This window comes from Triticum aestivum, chromosome 4A, assembly GCF_018294505.1.
Source record: "Triticum aestivum cultivar Chinese Spring chromosome 4A, IWGSC CS RefSeq v2.1, whole genome shotgun sequence".
NCBI classification, from domain to species: domain Eukaryota; kingdom Viridiplantae; phylum Streptophyta; class Magnoliopsida; order Poales; family Poaceae; genus Triticum; species Triticum aestivum.
The window spans coordinates 646537478-646557889 of NC_057803.1; positions in this window are offsets into that span (position 1 = coordinate 646537478).

Sequence of the window (20412 nt, forward strand, 5' to 3'; positions counted from 1 at the left end):
GACCAGTTTCAAATATTCAAGGAGGCTTGCGAGGCAGAAGCTACCACAAACAAGTCTAAGTACATGAAGGGGCTTTAACAGAGGAACATTGGGAGCCACCACCTCGGAAGCCGTGGTTACGGCGGAAAGAGGTCCAAATGGGCCAAGGAGGACGCGAAAGCCGTGAGTCTGGGCATCCCAGACCCCTTGGCGGATTTCACCGTCCCGCAGGAGCGTGACATCCTGAGGGCCCGACACCGTTGGGACCCAGTGAAGAAGGTTTATGAGACAACACCGGTCATTACGCAGTTCATGAGACTGCTGGTAATTTTAGTTTCTGATCAATTCGACTGCACACGTTAGTCATATTTGTAAACGATCCTTGTGCCTTTTGCAGAGAGAGCAGCACCGGATTGCGGCCGAAAGTTACTCGCCATCTGAGGCATTGGCGAGGCCCAAGTGGGACACTCCATTCAACCGGGCGTTGAACGTATTGAAGTGACAACTAGTGGATACTCGACCGTCGTATAGACGCGTGCACGGTGTCGGAGATGGCACCATGTGGAAGAAGTACTACCGTGAGACCACGGAGGAGAGAAAGGAAAGACGGAGGTTAACTGAAGAAAACATCGACAAGAAGGTTGAGATTGTGGTTGAGAAGAAATCATCTCAGACAGTTGCAACAGCGGTAGCTGCCGCAAAATAGGCGGTTGCAGATTTTTCTACTTCCTTAGTGACAGGCGTTATCACTTGGACAAGGAAAAATCCAAAAAAAAATGCAGAGGACTTTCCCCTTGCTGACTTCTTGGGAGCACCTGCTCCCGCACCGGCTCCCGCACCTGCTCCTGCACCTGCTCCTGCACCGGCTACCGCGCCTGCTCCCGCACCGGACGTGCTCGGCGGTGCTTCGTCTTTGGCTGAGCTCGACGCCCTCACGGTATCTGTCACACTGGCCCCCTTCAATATAAATGTATAATCTCCCGTTTTCGTTGCCTTTCGGATGTCTCACGTCGCAGACTTTTCTTTGCAGGCCAACGAAACCCCGTGCACCATATTGTACACCATCGGCGACCAGAAGGTGACCGTGGGGAAGGCGACGATAATGAAGCCGAAGGAACCATTGTTCCACAGCCGGCCGATCCCCCCGAACGTATTCAAGGTTTCCATGGCCAGTGTCGAACTGGGCCACGAGAATTTGCCTCCTCCAACACTACTGGTGGATGACGAGGAGACACCGCGGCGGCTTGGTGATTGTTGCAATGGGTGGGTCCTGTTGTGGCCAAAGAGTCTGCTTCGTCTCAGCAAGGTATGAACATCAACACCCCACCTACCCAATTAGCATTGGGCGTCGGGTTGGGTGATAGTGGACGGGGTAAGGAGGAGGCTCCATTAGTTGCTGATGATGTCGCCATGGATGAGGATGAGGATGAGGATGGCGCTGAACAGTATGTCTATACTGGCGCCTCCTGAGGGTTTGAGCGTCATGAGTTGGTGCCTGAATTACCATCTCAACGTGTTATTGACGACCTTCCGGTAGTAAAGAAGTCTAGGAAGAGAGCGAGGAAAGGCAAAAAAGCTGATTCTATGATCCAGCCGCCTCAGCAGCCTCGGCTTCAGGACCGTATAGATATCCCCGATGCGGATAAATGGCATATCCCCGGTCAACCAATCCTACCTGCAACAGCGCTACGGGCCAGATTCGGCGATCTAAGGAGACTTCATGATGATGTGCTGCGGGTAGAGAAATGCCTCATCGCCTCGAAAGATCCAGGATACCCACTCTACGTGGTTAACATTCCGCGGCAAATGTCATACGTCGACAGCTTCCCTACGGATAAGTTCTTCCTCTGATTTGATTACATATTCGACATGTTTCACGTGAAGAAGCTGGATTTTACGTTTGTCCGCCTTTATGCCTTGCAAATGAACTACATCATTGGGGTTGAGCAGATACGTCATATCTGTGTCGCTGACCCGTACTACATGCACGAGAGCTTCTTGGGAGCCTGTGCAGAGCAGCGTGAATACGCGACGGATTACATCGTCAGTTTCATGCTCGCCAATAAGGACAAGGAGGTGATTCTCGTGCCTTATCATCCCGTGTAAGTCATCCGCGCTGCTATCCTTCCTTCTATTTGAATAATTCATTTGCACGGTGGAGGCTAATTAATTTGAGGTGTACTTATTTTGCGCAGCGGCGGGCGCGCCGTCCTCATCATCCTCTACCCCCGATTCTCCCACGCTCTTTACTTGGACTCGTCGAAGAACATTCACAAAAAGGATTACACCCACATCAAAGATGTTCTTGATAGTGCTATGTTTTACTACCAAGCAAGGGGTGGAGAGGTTAGGGACAAGAAGAGAAGGGGCGGCAGGGCCACCTTCAGCCATAAGACCGACTTCTGCTGCATCCAGCAACCGAACGATTCTCTTAATGATGGATTCTATGTCCTACACCACATGCTGGAGTACAGACGGGATCACCAGAACCTTCACATGTCACCTAGATCTGGCGATGCCCATATTCTGCAATGGGCAAAGGACATAGGAGATATCGAGGATCATCGACTTCGAGCTGAGTTCTTTAACATCCAGCGCGAACTTGCCCAAATCATCATGAAAGAGGTCGTCGGAAAAAAGGGATGTTCTACGGAGGACAAATGTCGCGGGAAGACGTCCGAACATGGATAGCCTCTCGGGGACTATCTCCCTCACCTCGATGGATGGCACGGCATGTTGGAGTGATTGTCGATATACGACAATGTGTCTGTTTAGTCCATACTTTCTATATGACAAAACTTTGAGTTATGCGCAGTGAAACTTTATTTGTGATGTACTTAAACCGTCCTCCTCCTCGACTAGCGAAGATCACTCTAGTTAGGGCATTTTGGTTACGATGAACTTTGTTATTTATGCTTATGATATGTTATTTCTATTTTTGTCAAGTCTGTCTCTTTCTGTTGCTCAACTATATATGTTGCATATCATCTACTCATGTGACAATGCAGGTGCATAGATCATCGATGGCGAAGAAGTGCTACGCCAGGAGTATATATACGATGAGTGGTTGGAGTGTCAGGCCCAGGTGTTGCCGGTTTCCTGTTTCCGAGCGACAGGCAGTAGTTAGTTTAGGTTCACGCTAATGCGAGAGAGGGATACGAACTCATGTACTCAAAGTGATAGCTCTTCTCGCGTATACCATTGTTTAGATGGATGACGATGTATTTGCAAGTAATCAAGGACTTGTATTGCTATTTTCGAGATGATGACGAGAGACCACTTTGTGTTGTATGATGATTATGATGAGACTATTTATATGTATATGCTATGATTATATTCGTGGTCTCTCAGGCATTTGTATGTGTATCATGATGACATTTCTATGTGCTAAAGATTCTTCTATAAAGCCTGTTGAAATACAAAACAAATATGCCCAAAAAAACAAAAAAACTGTTAAATTAGCAGTAGCGACTGTATAGATGTTAGCAGCAGCGCCTCTATAGCAGTAGCGCATTGCTGCAAAGGGCGCTAGAGCTACTAGCAGTAGCGAACTCCCAGTAACCGCGCTGCTGCTACACTTGTGTAGCAATAGCGCCGATGACCACGCGCTACTGCTATATGTTAGCTGTAGCGCCTTATTAGTAGCACCCCACCCCGCGCTACTGATACACCAAAAACCCGCGCTGCTGCTAGCCTTTTCCCTAGTAGTGCCCAAGGGCCGGCTGAGCAAGATAATACTGAGCTAGGACTTTGTATATAATTCGTTGATAATAACATCATCTAATTTAATCTCCTCCATGGGGCTTGAACCCACGTCCACAAGGTTAAGAGCTTTGTTCTCTACCAGCTGAGTAGTGGACCTTTCAATATAATGGATTAAGGCTTGTGTACCTTGAATTTTTGACAGGAGCAATTGGTAGTCCCCAAGGGCCAGCTCATTACCATGTGATGAGTCGGGTCTTTAGTAAATTGAGAAAAAATGACTTTGCATTAGCCCCCAAGTGCCATGGTGCATGCTGGTAGTGACATGGGACTTCCATATTTGATGTAACCTCAACTTGAATAATATAGCCCCCAAGTGCCGGATCGTAAGCCTGCAGCGACTCGGGACTATTCCCTCCATTGTAACATAAATCATACCCCTTGATAAAATAATAGCCATTACGCTAAAGCGACTTTAAAGACCTCCATCATAATATTGGTTATTGATAACCATAATAAGAATCTAGCCATGTTGGCTATTAATGATTTGAATAATATAACCCTGTTTGAAAATTTGTTCTTGTGAATGTGATTAAACTGCCAGCTTACCATATCAATGCAGTAAAGGTGATAATCCAACACTTAGAAGCCAATACTTCCAAGTATTTAATATTATCATATGTTGGGGACTTATCATCCAAAACCAGGCCGGGTTAATAGAGACCATAGGTATGCTTCAGATACGAGAAAGAGAGTATCAGGAAAAAATTGAAAAACTGTTCAAAAACTCAAACCAAAAAGAGAAAAAAGGCGAGGCTATGCTTCGAATACGAGCAGGAAGCCGGACCAAAAGGGTTAATGGCTATGATTCGAATATGATCAGGAACCCCCCAAGTGGTTTGTGGCATTGCACCGATCAAAGGGGTACCGACAGCTATGATTCGAATAGGACCAGGAAGCCCCCAGTGACCAAAATATTTAACGGCTCTGATTCGAATACGATCAGCAAGCCAGATCAAAAGGGGTTAAGCTTTGATTCGAATATGATAAAGCCCCCAAGTGATCAAATTGTTTAACGGCTATGATTCGAATTCAATCAGGAAGTCGGATCAAAGGGGTTAAGCTATGATTCGAATATGATCAAGCCCCCAATGATCATGAAGTTTATAATGACTCTGATTCGAATACGATCAGTAAGCCGCACAAAAAGGGGTTAAGCTATGATTCGAATACAATCAAGCCCCCGAATGATCAAAAAATTTCACGACTATGATTTGAATACGATCAGGAAGCCGGATCAAAGGGGTTAAGCTATGAGTCGAATACGATCAAGCCCCCAATGATCATGAAGTTTGTACCGACTCTGACTCGAATACGATCAGTAAGCCGGACCAAAAGGGGTTAAACTATGATTCGAATATGATCAAGCCCCCGAATGATCAAATTTTCAACGGCTATGATTCGAATACGATCAGGAAGCCGGACCAAAGGGGTTAATAGCTATGATTCGAATATGGTTAAGCCCCCTAGTGATCATGAAGTTTTTAACGACTCTGATTCGAATACGATCAGTAAGCCAGACCAAAAGGGGTTAAGCTATGATTCGAATACGATCAAGCCCCCGAGTGATAAAATTTTTAACTGCTATGATTCGAATATGATCAGGAAGCCGTACCAAAGTGGTTAATAGCTATGATTCGAATACGATCAAGCCCCCTAGTAATCATGGAAGACAAAGGTTTGCGAGTGTCAGATTTCCCTTGAGCCGGATTTTAAACCGGATATTGAGCTTCAATACTTTGTGCGAGACAGATTTCTCTTGAACCAGATTTTAAACTAAATATTGAGCTTCAATGCTTTGTGAGAGACAGATTTCTCTTGAACTGGATTTTAAACCGGGATTCTTCATTTTTGGCCGGAAATTTCTTGACGGCTTTTAGATTTTCATCAATATAGCAATAGCCTCCGGGACCGGGTGATCTTCCCTTCACTGATTCAGAGTTCTTGAATCTGCTTTAAACTAGCAACCATTTACTAAGTCATGTCATCATAGCCCCCGAGTCTTAAGACGACTCAAAACGTTGGCTTGAGATTCTTCATATTTGACCGTGACATAAACCATTATGAGTCATTGAACCGCTCAATAATATAGTAGTCCCCTTTGCAGTAGACAACTTGCCCTGCATTGGAGAACTTGCAAGCCTGAGTAATTGCTCTTTTAAAGAAAGCAATATGTAATATAAAACACAGGATGGATTTCACCTGATATGTTAGGCTAGAAAATATTCACCGCGAAGTTGATGGTCACCACGTTGAAGCTGAAATCAATCACGACCGAATCAGCTGCGAGAGTCGACAGACGAGCCGGCCACGGTCGTTGTAAGCCTGCACGGATGGGCGAGGCAACCGCAGGCACAGACAGATGAATCAGCTAAGGTGTTTTAAGCCGGTGCGGACGGGCGAGTCAGCCGCGGCTTTGTAAGTCGGATCATGGAGGCGGTAGTCTGCGCGATTGTCCCTCTTGCAGTCACGCACAACATCACCCACGAACACATGTGCTTCTAGTGCGTTTGACATGCATCCCTGATCATCCTGTATAAAATAGTACATGCCAGGAAAAAGAAAATATTTTCTAAAAGATTTAACATGTACATACATAAAAGATCAGTGTTGAGAACACCTGGTTTTCGTCGGACGTAGCGATCGAGGCAAAATTCATCATGGAGGTTTAATGGGCCTTCATATCCACCCATGCATCCATCAAGCTTTGGAGGACGTGCCCAAATAGCAGTTTTTTTACGCCAATATATCATTGCCTTGGCCGAGGCTAATCATGTTAGCTTTGGTTGAATCCTGCATGCACCATTGGAGTTGTTTGTTCCTGCACTTTGAGACAGCAGCATACAGCGCATCTGTTGGTCGTGTAGTCGTAGGGATAGATAGATTCGAGCAGTTCAACACACATGCATATGCAACAGTGAGTACTGATGCAGTAAGAAGAACTGCTAGCAGATTATGGGTTGCTTATTTCTTCCACAGACTATGACTTTGATCTGCTGCAAATTTACTAGTTTGGTACTTGCCCACTGGACTCATATTCCATTATTATAGGCAGATTTTAAGCATCATGTATGCATGCGCTGCCCAGGGTATCTCCTTCGCCGTACCCTTCATCATCATACTAACCTCCAGGCCTTGTAGACCTTGAAACCATCGACGCTGCGGTAACTGAAGCCAAAAACTATCACAATCCACAGGTGTTTGGATGTCAGCCTTCATCGGTAACTTTCAGGAGAGGCGAGACGAGGCTGTCGAGGCAATAGGCCTGTTAGAGACAAGCTAGAGGGAAATCGATCTACTCTTTCTCTTGGTGGCACGTCAGTCAGGTACAAGCTGGATTACAAGAATCGATCGATAAGAGAAGCTAGGGTTCGTGCCGCCGCCGCCGGGTTCGTTGATCCACTGGATGAGGGGCAAAGCTAGGAGCGGTGCCTTAAGTAGTTGGAGCCGCTAGGCCGTGCTGGTTGTGCCATTCTGGGCCGAAGTAGCGTGGGTTACCGCGTTGGGCGCGGCTGGTCCGAGCCCGGGTCTCGTTAGCAGGTGGGGACGAGCTGTCAGGGGCGCTAACATCCCCTCCTACTTAAGACGAGGCTTGTCCCCAAGCCTACGCACGAGGAAATCGAGCTTGGAGTGCATGTCTGTCCTCCCAGGTGGTGTCGAGTGCTGCGCCCACTGACCACTAAACTTGGACTTGCTCAATGATGGTCTCATTCTTCTTGCGCCATCTTGACTGGAGAGTCTTGATCGGGATCGCCGTGTCGCTTGTGTCTGCTAGCAAGGTTGGAGATGCCATTGTGCCAGGAAGCAGCGCCTGTTGAAGTTGCGACACATGGAAGACAGGGTGCACCGTTGCTTGGGGAGGAAGTTGCATCTTGTAGGAGACGTCGTTGATCTTGGCGATGATCTTGAACGGACCGTAGTATTTCTAGCTGAGCTTGTGATTAGCACGAGGAGCCACTGAGGACTGGATGTAAGGCCACAACCTCAGGAAGACTTGATCGTTGTCCTGGAATTGCCAGAAGTAGTGCTTCTTGTTCGCTTGGTCTTGCATGATCTGATGCGTGCGATGGAGTTGCTGTTGAATGAGGTCCTGCACAACTGCCCGCAGATGACCAACAAGTATAGGGGATCTATCGTAGTCCTTTCGATAAGTAAGAGTGTCGAACCCAACAAGGAGCATAAGGAAATGACAAGCGGTTTTCAGTAAGGTATTCTCTGCAAGCACTGAAATTGAATGTAATAGATAGTTTAATGATAAGATAATTTGTAACGGGTAACAAGCAATAAAAGTAAATAGGTGCAGCAAGGTGTCCTGCTACGTCTTGAGCTTGCGTTGGTTTTCCTTGAAGAGGAAAGGGTTATGCAGCAATAGTAGCGTAAGTATTTCCCTCAATTTTTGAGAACCAAGGTATCAATCCAGTAGGAGGCTCCTCAACAAGTCCCACGAACCTACACAAACAAACCAAGAAATTGCAACCAATGCAATAAAGGGGTTGTCAGTCTCTTCACGGCCACTTGCGAAAGTGAGATCTAATAGAGATAATATGATAAGATAAATATATTTTTGGTATTTTATAATATAGATGCAGAAAATAAAGATGCAAATAAAAGTAGATTGGAAGCAAATATGATAAGAGATAGACTCGGGGGCCATAGGTTTCACTAGAGGCTTCTCTCGAGAGCATAAGTATTACGGTGGGTGAACAAATTACTGTTGAACAATTGATAGAAAAGAGAATAATTATGAGATTATCTAGGCATGATAATGTATATAGGCATCACGTCCGCAACAAGTAGACCGACTCCTGCCTGCATCTACTACTATTAGTCCACACATCGAACGCTATCCAGCATGCATCTAGAGTATTAAGTTCATAAGAACAGAGTAACGCATTAAGAAAGATGACATGATGTAGAAGGATAAACTAAAGCAATATGATATAAACCCCATCTTTTTATCCTCGATGGCAACAATACAATACGTGTATTGCAACCATTTATGTCACTGGGTAAGAACACCGCAAGATTGAACCCAAAGCTAAGCACTTCTCCCATGGCAAGAAAGATCAATCTAGTAGGCCAAACCAAACCGATAATTCGAAGAGACTTGCAAAGATAACTCAATCATATAAAAGAATTCAGAGAAGATTCAATTATTATCCAAAGATAAACTTGATCATAAACACACAATTCATTGGATCTCGACGAATACACCGCAAAAAGAGATTACATTGAATAGATCTCCACAAGAGAGGGGGAGAACGTTGTAGTGAGATCCAAAAAGAGAGAAGAAGCCATCTAGCTAATAACTATGGACCCAAAGGTCTGTGGTAAACTACTCACAACTCATCGGAAGGGCTATGGTGTTGATGTAGAAGCCCTCCATGGTGGAATCCCCCTCTAGCAGAACGCCGACGATGGCTCCAAGATGGGATCTCGCGGATACAGAAGGTTACAGTGGTGGAAATTGTGTTTTGGTTGCTCCCTGGATGTTTTCGGGGTATGTAGGCTTAGATAGGAGGAGGAAGTACGTTGGTGGCCGCCCGAGGGGCCCACGAGATAGGGGGCGTGCCCTATAGGGGGGGGGGGTGCTTACCCTCTCATGGCTGCCTCAGCTGCTTCTTGACTTGCACTCCAAGTCCTCTGGATCACGTTCGTTCCGAAAATCACGCTTCCGAAGGTTTCATTCCGTTTGGACTCAGTTTGATATTCCTTTCCTTCGAAATACTGAAATAGACAAAAAAACAGCAATACGGGCTGGGCCTCCGGTTAGTAGGTTAGTCCCAAAAATGATAATAATGTATAAAATAAAGCCCATAAACATCCAAAACAGGTAATATAATAGCATGGAACAATAAAAAATTATAGATACGTTGGAGACGTATCAAGCATCCCCAAGCTTAATTCCCGCTCGTCCTCGAGTAGGTAAATGACAGAAATAGAATTTTTGATGTGGAATGCTACCTAGCATAATTCTCAATGTATTTTTCTTTATTGTAGCATGAATGTTTCAGATCCAAATGACTCAAGATAAAAGCTTATAAAACATAAAAATAATAATGCTTCAAAGCATACTAACAAATAATCATGTCCTATCAAAATAACATAGCCAAAGAAAGCTTATCCCTACAAAATCATATAGTTAGGCCATGCTTCATTTTCATTACACAAAATACTCCCATCATGCACAACCCCGATGACGAGCCGAGCATTTGGTTCGTACTTTTTAACGCTCTTCAGCTTTTCAACTCTTACGCAATACATGAGCGCAAGCCATGGACATAGCACTATGGTGGTCTATTGTTGTGGTTGTGAGGACAAAAAGTGGGAGAAGATAGTCTCACATCAACTAGGCGTATCAACGGACTATGGAGATGCCCATCAATAGATATCAATGTGAGTGAGTAGGGATTGCCATGCAACGGATGCACTAGAGCTATAAATATATGAAAGCTCGACAAAAGAAACTAAGTGGGTGTCCATCCAACTTGCTTGCTCACGAAGACCTAGGACATTCTGAGGAAGCCCATCATTGGAATATACAAACCAAGTTCTATAATGAAAAGTTCCCACTAGTATATGAAAGTGAAAACATATGAGACTCTCTATCATGAAGATCATGGTGCTATTTTTGAAGCCCAAGTGTGGAAAAAGAGATAGTAGCAATTGTCCCTTCTCTCTTTTTCTCTCATTATTTTTTTCTTTTTTCTTTTTCTTTCTCTCTTTTTTTCTCTCTCTTTTTCTTTCTTTTCTTTTTCTTTTTGGTGGCCTTCTTTGGCCTCTTTTATTTTCATAAAGTCCGAAGTCCCATCCCGACTTGTGGGGGATAGTATTCATCATCCTTTCCTCACTGGGACAATGCTCTAATAATGAAGATCATCACACTTTTTATGGATTTACAACTATATAATTACAACTCAAAGCTAGAACAAAATATGACTCTATATGAATGCCTCCGGCGGTGTACCGGGATATGCAATGAACCACGAGTGACATGTATGAAAATTATGAAGGTGGCTTTGCCACAAATACGATGTCACTACATGATCATGGAAAGAGCAATATGACAATGATGAAATGTGTCATAATAAACGGGACGGTGGAAAGTTGCATGGCAATATATCTCTGAATGGCTATGGAAATGCCATAATAGGTAGGTATGGTGGTTGTTTTGAGGAAGGTAAATAATGGGTTCATGATACCGGCGAAAATTGCAAGGTATAATAGAAGCTAGCAAAATGGAAGGATGAGTGTGCGTATATCCATGGACTCACATTAGTCATAAAGAACTCATATACTTATTGCGAAAGTCTACTTCACCCTCGAAGCAAAGTACTACTACGCATGCCCCAAGAGGGATAGATTGGCAGGAAAAATCCATCGCTTGTCCCCGACTGCCACTCATAAGGAAGACACTCAAAAGAGCACCTCATGCAACAAATTTGTCACACAACTTTTACCATACGTGCATGCTACGGGACTTGCCAACTTCAACAGAAGTATTTCTCAATTTCATAATTATCCACTAGCATGACCCTAACATTACTACCTTTATATCTCAAAACAATTATCTAGCATCAAATTGATCCTAGCATCCAATTCATTTTCTTTGATAGTTTTTATTATACCCAACTTGGATGCTCATCATTCTAGGACCAAATTCATAACCAAAGAAAATACCATGCTGTTCTAAGAGACTCTCAAAATAATATAAGTGAAGCATGAGATACTAGCAATTTCTTTAAAATTAATCCACCGCCATGCTCTAAAAGATATAAGTGAAGCACTAGAGCAAAAAGTATCAAGCTCAAAAGATATAAGTGAAGCACATAGAGTATTCTATCAAATCCTAATAAAATAGGCTTCTCCCAAAAGGTGTGTTACAGCAAGGATGATTGTGGTAAACTAAAAAGCAAAGACTAATATAATACACGACGCTCCAAGCAAAACACATATCATGTGGTGAATAAAAATATAGCTCAAAGTAAAGTTACCAATGAACGAAGACGAAAGAGGAGATGCCTTCCCGGGGCATCCCCAAGCTTAGGCTTTTGGCTATTCTTGAAAATCTTGGGGTGCCATGGGGATCCCCAAGCTTAGGCTCTTTGCCACCCTTTATTCCATAGTCCATAAAAGTTTTACCCAAAACTTGAAAACTTCACAACACAAAACTCAATAAGAAATCTTATAAGCTCCGTTAGTGAAAGAAAACAAAACCACCACATAAGGTACTGTAATGAACTCATTATTTATTTATTTTGGTGTTAAATCTACTGTATTCCAAGTTCTCTATGGTTCATACCCTTACATACTAGCCATAAATGCATCAAAATAAGCAAACAACACACGAAAGGCAGAATCTGTCAAAAACAGAACAGTCTGTAGCAATCTGTAATTAACGCAAACTTCTAGAACCTCAAAAATCCTACCAAAATTGGACGTCCTAAAACATTTGTTTATTGATCAGCAGAAAAAAGAATCAATGCAAAATCTCGTTCCTGTGATTTATTTAATTTTTTCTCATGAGCGCAAAGTTTCTGTTTTTCAGCAGAATCAAATCAACTCATATCATAGGTTATCCTATAGGTTCTACTTGGCACAAACACTAATTAAAAGAAGAAAACACATCTAAAGAGAAAGTATAAACAAAATTTATTACTAAACAGGAACAAAAGCAAAGAACACAAAGAAAATTGGGTTGCCTCCCAACTAGCGCTATCGTTTAACGCCCCTAGCTAGGCATAAAAGCGAAGATAGATCTAAATAGTGCCATCTTTGGCACTTGGTTCATAGGTAGCTCGCATGATAGATTCATAAGGTAATTTGACTTTCTTCCTATGAAAGTGCTCCATGCCTTTATTTAATGGAAATTGGAATCTAATATTCCCTTCCTTCATATCAATAATCGCACCAATCGTTCCAAGGAAAGGTCTACCAAGAATAATAGGGAAAGAAAGGTTGCAATCTATATCAAGAACGATAAAATCAATGGGCACAAAATTTCTATTTGCAACAATAAGGAAATCATTGATCCTTCGTATTGGCTTTTTAATGGTGGAATCCGTAAGGTGCAAATTTAAAGAGCAATCATCAAGATCATGGAAACCTAGAATATCACATAAAGTTTTCGGAATCGTGGAAACACTAGCACCCAAATCACACAAAGCAAAACACTCATAATCTTTAATTTTAATCTTTATAGTAGGTTCCCACTCATCTTTAAGTTTTCTAGGTATAGAAACTTCCAAATTAAGTTTTTCATCAAAAGATTGCATCAAGGCATCAACGATATGTTTGGTAAAAGCTTTATTTTGACTATAAGCATGTGGAGAATTAAGAACGGATTACAACAAGGAAATACAAATTTATAAAGAAAAATTATCATAATCAAATTCCTTTAAATCCGAGATAGTGGGTCCAGTGCTATTTAAAGTCATGACCTCTCCAATCCCACTTTTCCCAAATTTAGCATCAAGATTTAAAAACTCCGAATTCTTGGGACGCCTTCTAAATAAAGTTGAATCATCTCCAGTCCCATTATTTTCAAGATTCATATTGCAAAACAAAGATCTAATAGGGGACACATCAATAACTTTAACATCTTCATCATTATTTTCAGGGAAACTAGAAGAACACACTTTTATAAAGCTATCTTTCTTAGCACGCAATCTAGCGGTTCTTTCCTTGCACTCGTCAATGGGAATTCTCATTACTTTGAGAGACTCATTGATATCATGCTTAGGAGGAGAAGATCTAAGTTTAAGAGAATCAACATCAAGCGAAAGTCTATCACCGTTCCTAGCCAAATCATCAACTTTGAGCAATTTTTCTTCAAGCAAAGCATTAAAATTCTTTTGAGAAATCATAAATTCTTTCACACTATTCTCAAAATTAGAGGGCATCTTATTAAAATTACCATAAGAATTATTGTAGGAATTTCCATAATTATTAGAGGAATTACTAGGGAACGGTCTAGAATTAAAGTTTCCATTATAAGCATTGTTTCCAAAACTATTCCTACCAACAAAATTCACATCCATAGATTCATTATTATTCTCAATCAAGGTAGATAAAGGCATATCATTGGGATCAATAGAAGAACTTTTAGTAGCAAACAATCTCATAAGCTCATCCATCTTTCCACTCAAAACATTAATTTCTTCTATAGCATGCACTTTTTTACTAGTAGACCGTTCGGTGTGCCACCGAGAATAATTAGCCATAATATTATCAAGAAGTTTTGTAGCATCTCCGAAAGTGATTTCCATAAATGTGCCTCCGGTGGCCGAATCTAAGAGATTTCTAGAAGCAAAGTTCCAACCAGCATATTTTTTTTGTATGATCATCCATAAATTCAAACCATGAGTAGGGCAATTGCGAATCATCAATTTCATTCTTTCCTAAGATTGGGCAACATGCTCATGATCAAGTTGTTTAAAATTCATAATATCATTCCTAAGAGTGATGATCTTAGCGGGAGGAAAATACTTAGAGATAAAAGCATCTTTGCACTTGTTCCAAGAATCAATATTATTTTTAGGCAAAGGCGAAAACCAAACTTTAGCATGATCTCTAAGCGAAAACGGAAATAGCTTCAATTTAACAATATCATTATCCATATCTTTCTTCTTTTGCATATCACACAAATCAACAAAGTTGTTTCGATGAGTAGTGGCATCTTCACTAGGAAGGGCAGCGAATTGATCTTTCATAACAACATTCAGCAAAGTGGTATTGATTTCATAACATCATGAAGAGGAGCAATCGGAGTACTAAGGAAATGATTATTATTGATATTGGAGAAATCACACGATTTGGTATTATCTTGCGCCATGGCAACAAGTAATCCAACACACAAGCAAACAGAAAACGGCAAGTGAAAGAGAGGGGAAGAAAACGGCAAGCGGAAAAGAGAGGAGATTGGGAAAGAGAGGGTGAAGAAAACGGCAAGGGTGAAGTGCGGGAGAGGAAAACGAGAGGCAAATGGGTACTTGGTATGTCTTGACTTGAGCGAAGACCTCCCCGGCAGCGGCACCAGAAATTCTTCTTGCTACGTCTTGAAATTGTGTTGGTTTTCCTTGCAGAGGAAAGGGTGATGCAGCAATAGTAGCGTAAGTATTTCCCTCAGTTTTTGAGAACCAAGGTATCAATCCAGTAGGAGGCTCCTCAACAGGTCCCACGAACCTACACAAACAAACAAAGAACGCGCAACCAACGCAATAAAGGGGTTGTCAGTCCCTTCACGTCCACTTGTGAAAGTGAGATCTGATAGAGATAATGTGATAAGATAAATATATTTTTGGTATTTCATAATATAGATGGAGAAAATAAAGATGCAAATAAAAGTAGATTGGAAGCAAATAAGATAAGAGATAGACCCGGGGGCCATAGGTTTCACTAGAGGCTTCTCTTGAGAGCATAAGTATTACGGTGGGTGAACAAATTACTGTCGAGCAATTGATAGAAAAGCGAATAATTATGAGATTATCTAGGCATGATCATGTATATAGGCATCATGTCCGCAACAAGTAGACCAACTCCTGCCTGCGTCTACTACTATTACTCCACACATCGAGCGCTATCCAGCATGCATCTAGAGTATTAAGTTCATAAGAATAGAGTAACACATTAAGCAAGATGACGTGATGTAGAAGGATAAACTCAAGCAATATGATATAAACCCCATCTTTTTATCCTTGATGGCAACAATACAATACGTGTCTTGCAACCCTTTCTGTCACTAGGTAAGAACACCGCAAGATTGAACCAAAGCTAAGCACCTCTCCCATGGCAAGAAAGATCAATCTAGTAGGCCAAACCAAACCGATAATTCGAAGAGACTTCCAAAGGTAACTCAATCATATAAAAGAATTCAGAGAAGATTCAATTATTGTCCAAAGATAAACTTGATCATAAACCCACAATTCATCGGATCTCGACAAACACACTGCAAAAAGAGATTACATCGAATAGATCTCCACAAGAGAGGGGGAGAACATTGTATTGAGATCCAAAAAGAGAGAAGAAGCCATCTAGATAATAACTATGGACCCGAAGGTCTATGGTAAACTACTCACTACTCATCGGAAGGGCTAAGGTGTTGATGTACAAGCCCTCCGTGGTGGAATCCCCCTTTGGCAGAACGCCGACGATGACTCCAAGATGGGATCTCGCGGATACAGAAGGTTACGGTGGTGGAAATTGTGTTTCGATTGCTCCCTGGATGTTTTTGGGGTATGTAGGCTTATATAGGAGGAAGAAGTACGTCGGTGGCCGCCCGAGGGGCCCATGAGACAGGGGGTGCGCCTTATAGGGGGGTGCCCTACCCTCTTGTGGCCGCCTCGGCTGCTTCTTGACTTGCACTCGAAGTCCTCTGGATCACATTCGTTCCAAAAATCACGCTTTCGAAGGTTTCATTCCGTTTGGACTCCGTTTGATATTCTTTTCCTTCGAAATACTGAAATAGACAAAAAAACAGCAATACGGGCTGGGCCTCCGGTTAGTAGGTTAGTCCCAAAAATGATTATAATGTATAAAATAAAGCCCATAAACATCCAAAACAGGTAATATAATAGCATGGAACAATAAAAAATTATAGATATGTTGGATAAGTATCATGTCCCAATCCTTTTTGTAACAAAGGACAAGCCTGGACAATTTCTGATAATGAGAAAAGCGCTCCCGAGTACACATGGGAATTACCGTCAAGATAGTTTCATCACGCTCATATGATTCGCGTTCGTTACTTTGATAATTTGATATGTGGGTGGACCGGTGCTTGGGTACTGCCCTTTCTTGGACAAGCATCCCACTTATGATTAACCCCTATTGCAAGCATCCACAACTACAAAAGAAGTATTAAGGTAAACCTAACCATAGCATGAAACTAGTGGATCCAAATCAGCCCCTTACGAAGCAACGCATAAACTAGGATTTAAGATTCTGTCACCCTAGCAACCCATCATCTACTTGTTACTTCCCAATGCCTTCCTCTAGGCCCAAATAATGGTGAAGTGTCATGTAGTCGACGTTCACATAACACTACTAGAGGAGAGACAACATACATCTCATCAAAATATCGAAAGAGTACCAAATTCACATGACTACTAATAGCAAGACTTCACCCATGTCCTTAGGAACAAACATAACTACTCACAAAGCATATTCATGTTCATAATAAAAGGAGTATTAATATGCATAAAGGATCTGAACATATGATGTTCCACCAAGTAAACCAATTAGCATCAACTACAAGGAGTATTCAACACTACTAGCAACCCACAGGTACCAATTTGTGGTTTTGGATACAAGATTGGATACAAGAGATGAACTAGGGTTTGAGAGGAGATGGTGCTGGTGAAGATGTTGATGGAGATTGACCCCCTCCCGATGAGAGGATCGTTGGTGATGATGATGATGATGATTTCCCCCTCCGGGAGAGAAGTTTCCCTGACAGAACAGCTCCGCCGGAGCCCTAGATTGGTTCCACCAAGGTTCCGCCTCGTGGCGGTGGAGTTTCGTCTCGTGAGCTTGCTTATGATTTTTTCCAGGGTAAAAGACCTCATATAGCAGAAGATGGGCACCGGAGGGCCACCAGGGGGCCCACGAGACAGCGAACGCGCCTAGTAGGGGTGGGGGCGCCCCCACCCTCATGGCCAGGGTGTGGGCCCCTCTGGTACTTTTTTGCTCAATATTTTTTATTAAATCCAAATATGACTTTCGTGGAGTTGCAGGTCTTCTGGAGCTGTGCAGAATAGGTTTCCAATATTTGCTCCGTTTCCAGCCAGAATCCCAGCTGCCGGCATTCTCCCTCTTCATGATAAACCTTGTACAATAAGAGAGAATAGCCGTATGTGTTGTGACATAACGTGTATGAACAGCCGATAATGCAATAAATATCAATATAAAAGTGTCGGAGTAATGGGCCACTGGTAGCCTAACCCGAGACCTTGAGCCATTCAAGACTTTGGGCCGGCTTCGCCACAAGAGACCCCAGAAAGAAGCGCCGCCTTCTGGTGGCCGGCTGGCCAGACGGCCGGCTGCCCGAAGATGGCTGAGCACCAACAGACGACACCAAGACAAGCTGACTCCTAGCAGACGGCCTCCGTAGAGGCCAGCTTCTAGCAGGCGGCCACTCGGCGCCCTCATAGTCTGCGCCCCTCATCAAGAGGACAAGAGAGGTTGAGGCTATAGTGTAGTCCCTCGCCCCCGAATCCCGGGTTTGGCGTGGCCACAATGCCCCGTACAGGCGAAGATCTCTGCACGATGCGACACTGTTGCCATCCCACCCTCGACGTCATCCCTGTCAGGCAGGGCCTGCTCCCACGACGGCCTGTCGGTACGGCTCGCAGGCGGCGGGCCCTAATACGTCTCCAACGTATCTATAATTTTTGATTGTTACATGCTATTATATTACCTGTTTTGGATGTTTATGGTCTTTATTTTACACATTTATATCATTTTTGGGACTAACCTACTAACCAGAGGCCCAACCCGTATTGCTGTTTTTTTTGCCTATTTCAGTATTTCAAAGAAAAGGAATATCAAACGGAGTCCAAACGGAATGAAACCTTCGGGAGCGTGATTTTTGGAACAGACGTGATCCAAAGAACTTGGAGTGCAAGTCAAGAAGCAATCGAGGCGGCCAGGAGATACTAGGGCATGCCCACCCCTACTGGGCACGCCCCCTGTCTCCTGGGCCCCTCGAGCAGCCACCGATGTACTTCTTCCTCCTATATATACCTACATACCCCGAAAACATCCAGGGAGCCACCAAAGAAATATTTCTGCCACCGTAACCTTCTTTATCCGCGAGATCCCATCTTGGAGCCTTCGCTGGCGCTCCGCCGGAGGGGGCTTCTACATCAACACCATAGCCCTTCAGATGAGTTGTGAGTAGTTTACCACAGACCTTTGGGTCCATAGTTATTAGCTAGTTGGCTTCTTCTCTCTTTTTGGGTCTCAATACAATGTTCTCCCCCTCTCTTGTGGAGATCTATTCGATGTAAACTCTTTTTGTGGTGTGTTTGTCGAGATCCGATGAATTGTGGGTTTATGATTAAGTTTATCTATGAGAAATATCTGAATCTTCTCTGAATTCTGTTATGTATGATTGAGTTATCTTTGCAAGTCTCTTTGAATTATCAGTTTGGTTTGGCCTACTAGATTAATCTTGCTTGCCATGGGAGAAGTGCTTAGCTTTGGGTTCAATCTTCCAGTGTCCTTACCCAGTGACAGAAAGGGTTGCAAGGCACGTATTGTATTGTTGCCATCGAGGATAAAAAGATGGGGTTTATATCATATTGCTTGAGTTACTCTGTTCTTATGTACTTAATGCGTTACTCTGTTCTTATGAACTTAATAATCTAGATGCATGTTGGATAGCGGTCGATGTGTGGAGTAATAGTAGTAGATGCAGGCAGGAGTCAGTCTACTTGTTGCGGAAGTGATGCCTATATACATGATCATGCCTAGAAAATCTCATAATTATTCGCTTTTCTGTCAATTTGCTCGATAGTAATTTGTTCACCCACCGTAATACTTATGCTATCTTGAGAGAATCCTCTAGTGAAACCTATGGCCCCCGGGTCTATCTTTTATCATATAAGCTTTCAATCTACTTTTATTTGCATCTTTACTTTTTGCATCTATATTATAAAATACCAAAAATATATTTATCTTAACATATTATCTCTATCAGATCTCACTTTTTCAAGTGGCCGTGAAGGGATTGACAACCCCTTTATCGCGTTGGTTGCGAGTTCTTTGTTTGTTTGTGTAGGTTCGTGGGACTTGTGAGGAGCCTCCTACTAGATTGATACCTTGGTTCTCAAAAACTGAGGGAAATACTTACGCTATTGTGCTGCATCACCCTTTCCTCTTCAAGGAAAACCAACGCAAGCTCAATACGTAGCAGGCCCTACTAGGCAGCGAGGGCCCGGAGGGCGGCCTAGCCCGGCCACTCAGATCCAAGGGGATCCGGCTCCTGGCCGGCAACCGGATCCTTCCTCAAGCCATGAGCGCCATTAACCATACAATGCACGGCGAGGCTACAATGATCTCCTGCCAGGCGGCGGGACTGTAGCCATGCCCTGCCCAACCAAGCTTGCGTCATTAGCATCACGGCTACAATGATCAGCCACCAACCAGACCCGCCACCGGCGAAAGCGGCTTGTCGGCTCCATAGCAGACCAGTCGTAGGGGCCCACTAGGCGGCGGGCCCCAGCTACCGGCGGAGAAGCCGGCGACCAGAGACGCTGACAACAGGGTCATACACCCGGCCAAGTTACCATTGTACCCCTGGGGGGGTAGGCCTATATAAACCCCCCGGGGCACCCATGCAAAGGGTTCCCAACCTGTTAGAACTAGACTCGTACCTAGAGGAAGAAGAGAGCTATCCCTGCCTCCTTCAACCTCTAGCACACAGCTCAAGGACCACATTGTACTCACTAGTGCCTTAGTGATCATGCGGAGACCTCGCAGAGCAGGACTAGGGGTGTTATCTCCTAGGAGAGCCCCAAACCTGGGTAAAGTGCGCCGGTGTTCGTGTCTACGCCTCATCCCGCTTCCAGGAACCGGCGACGTTCTACTCGCTCCCACCATGATAAGTCATCCTTTGGCATATCTCGCACCCAACCCCCGACAAAAAGCATGATGCAAAATAGACCTATC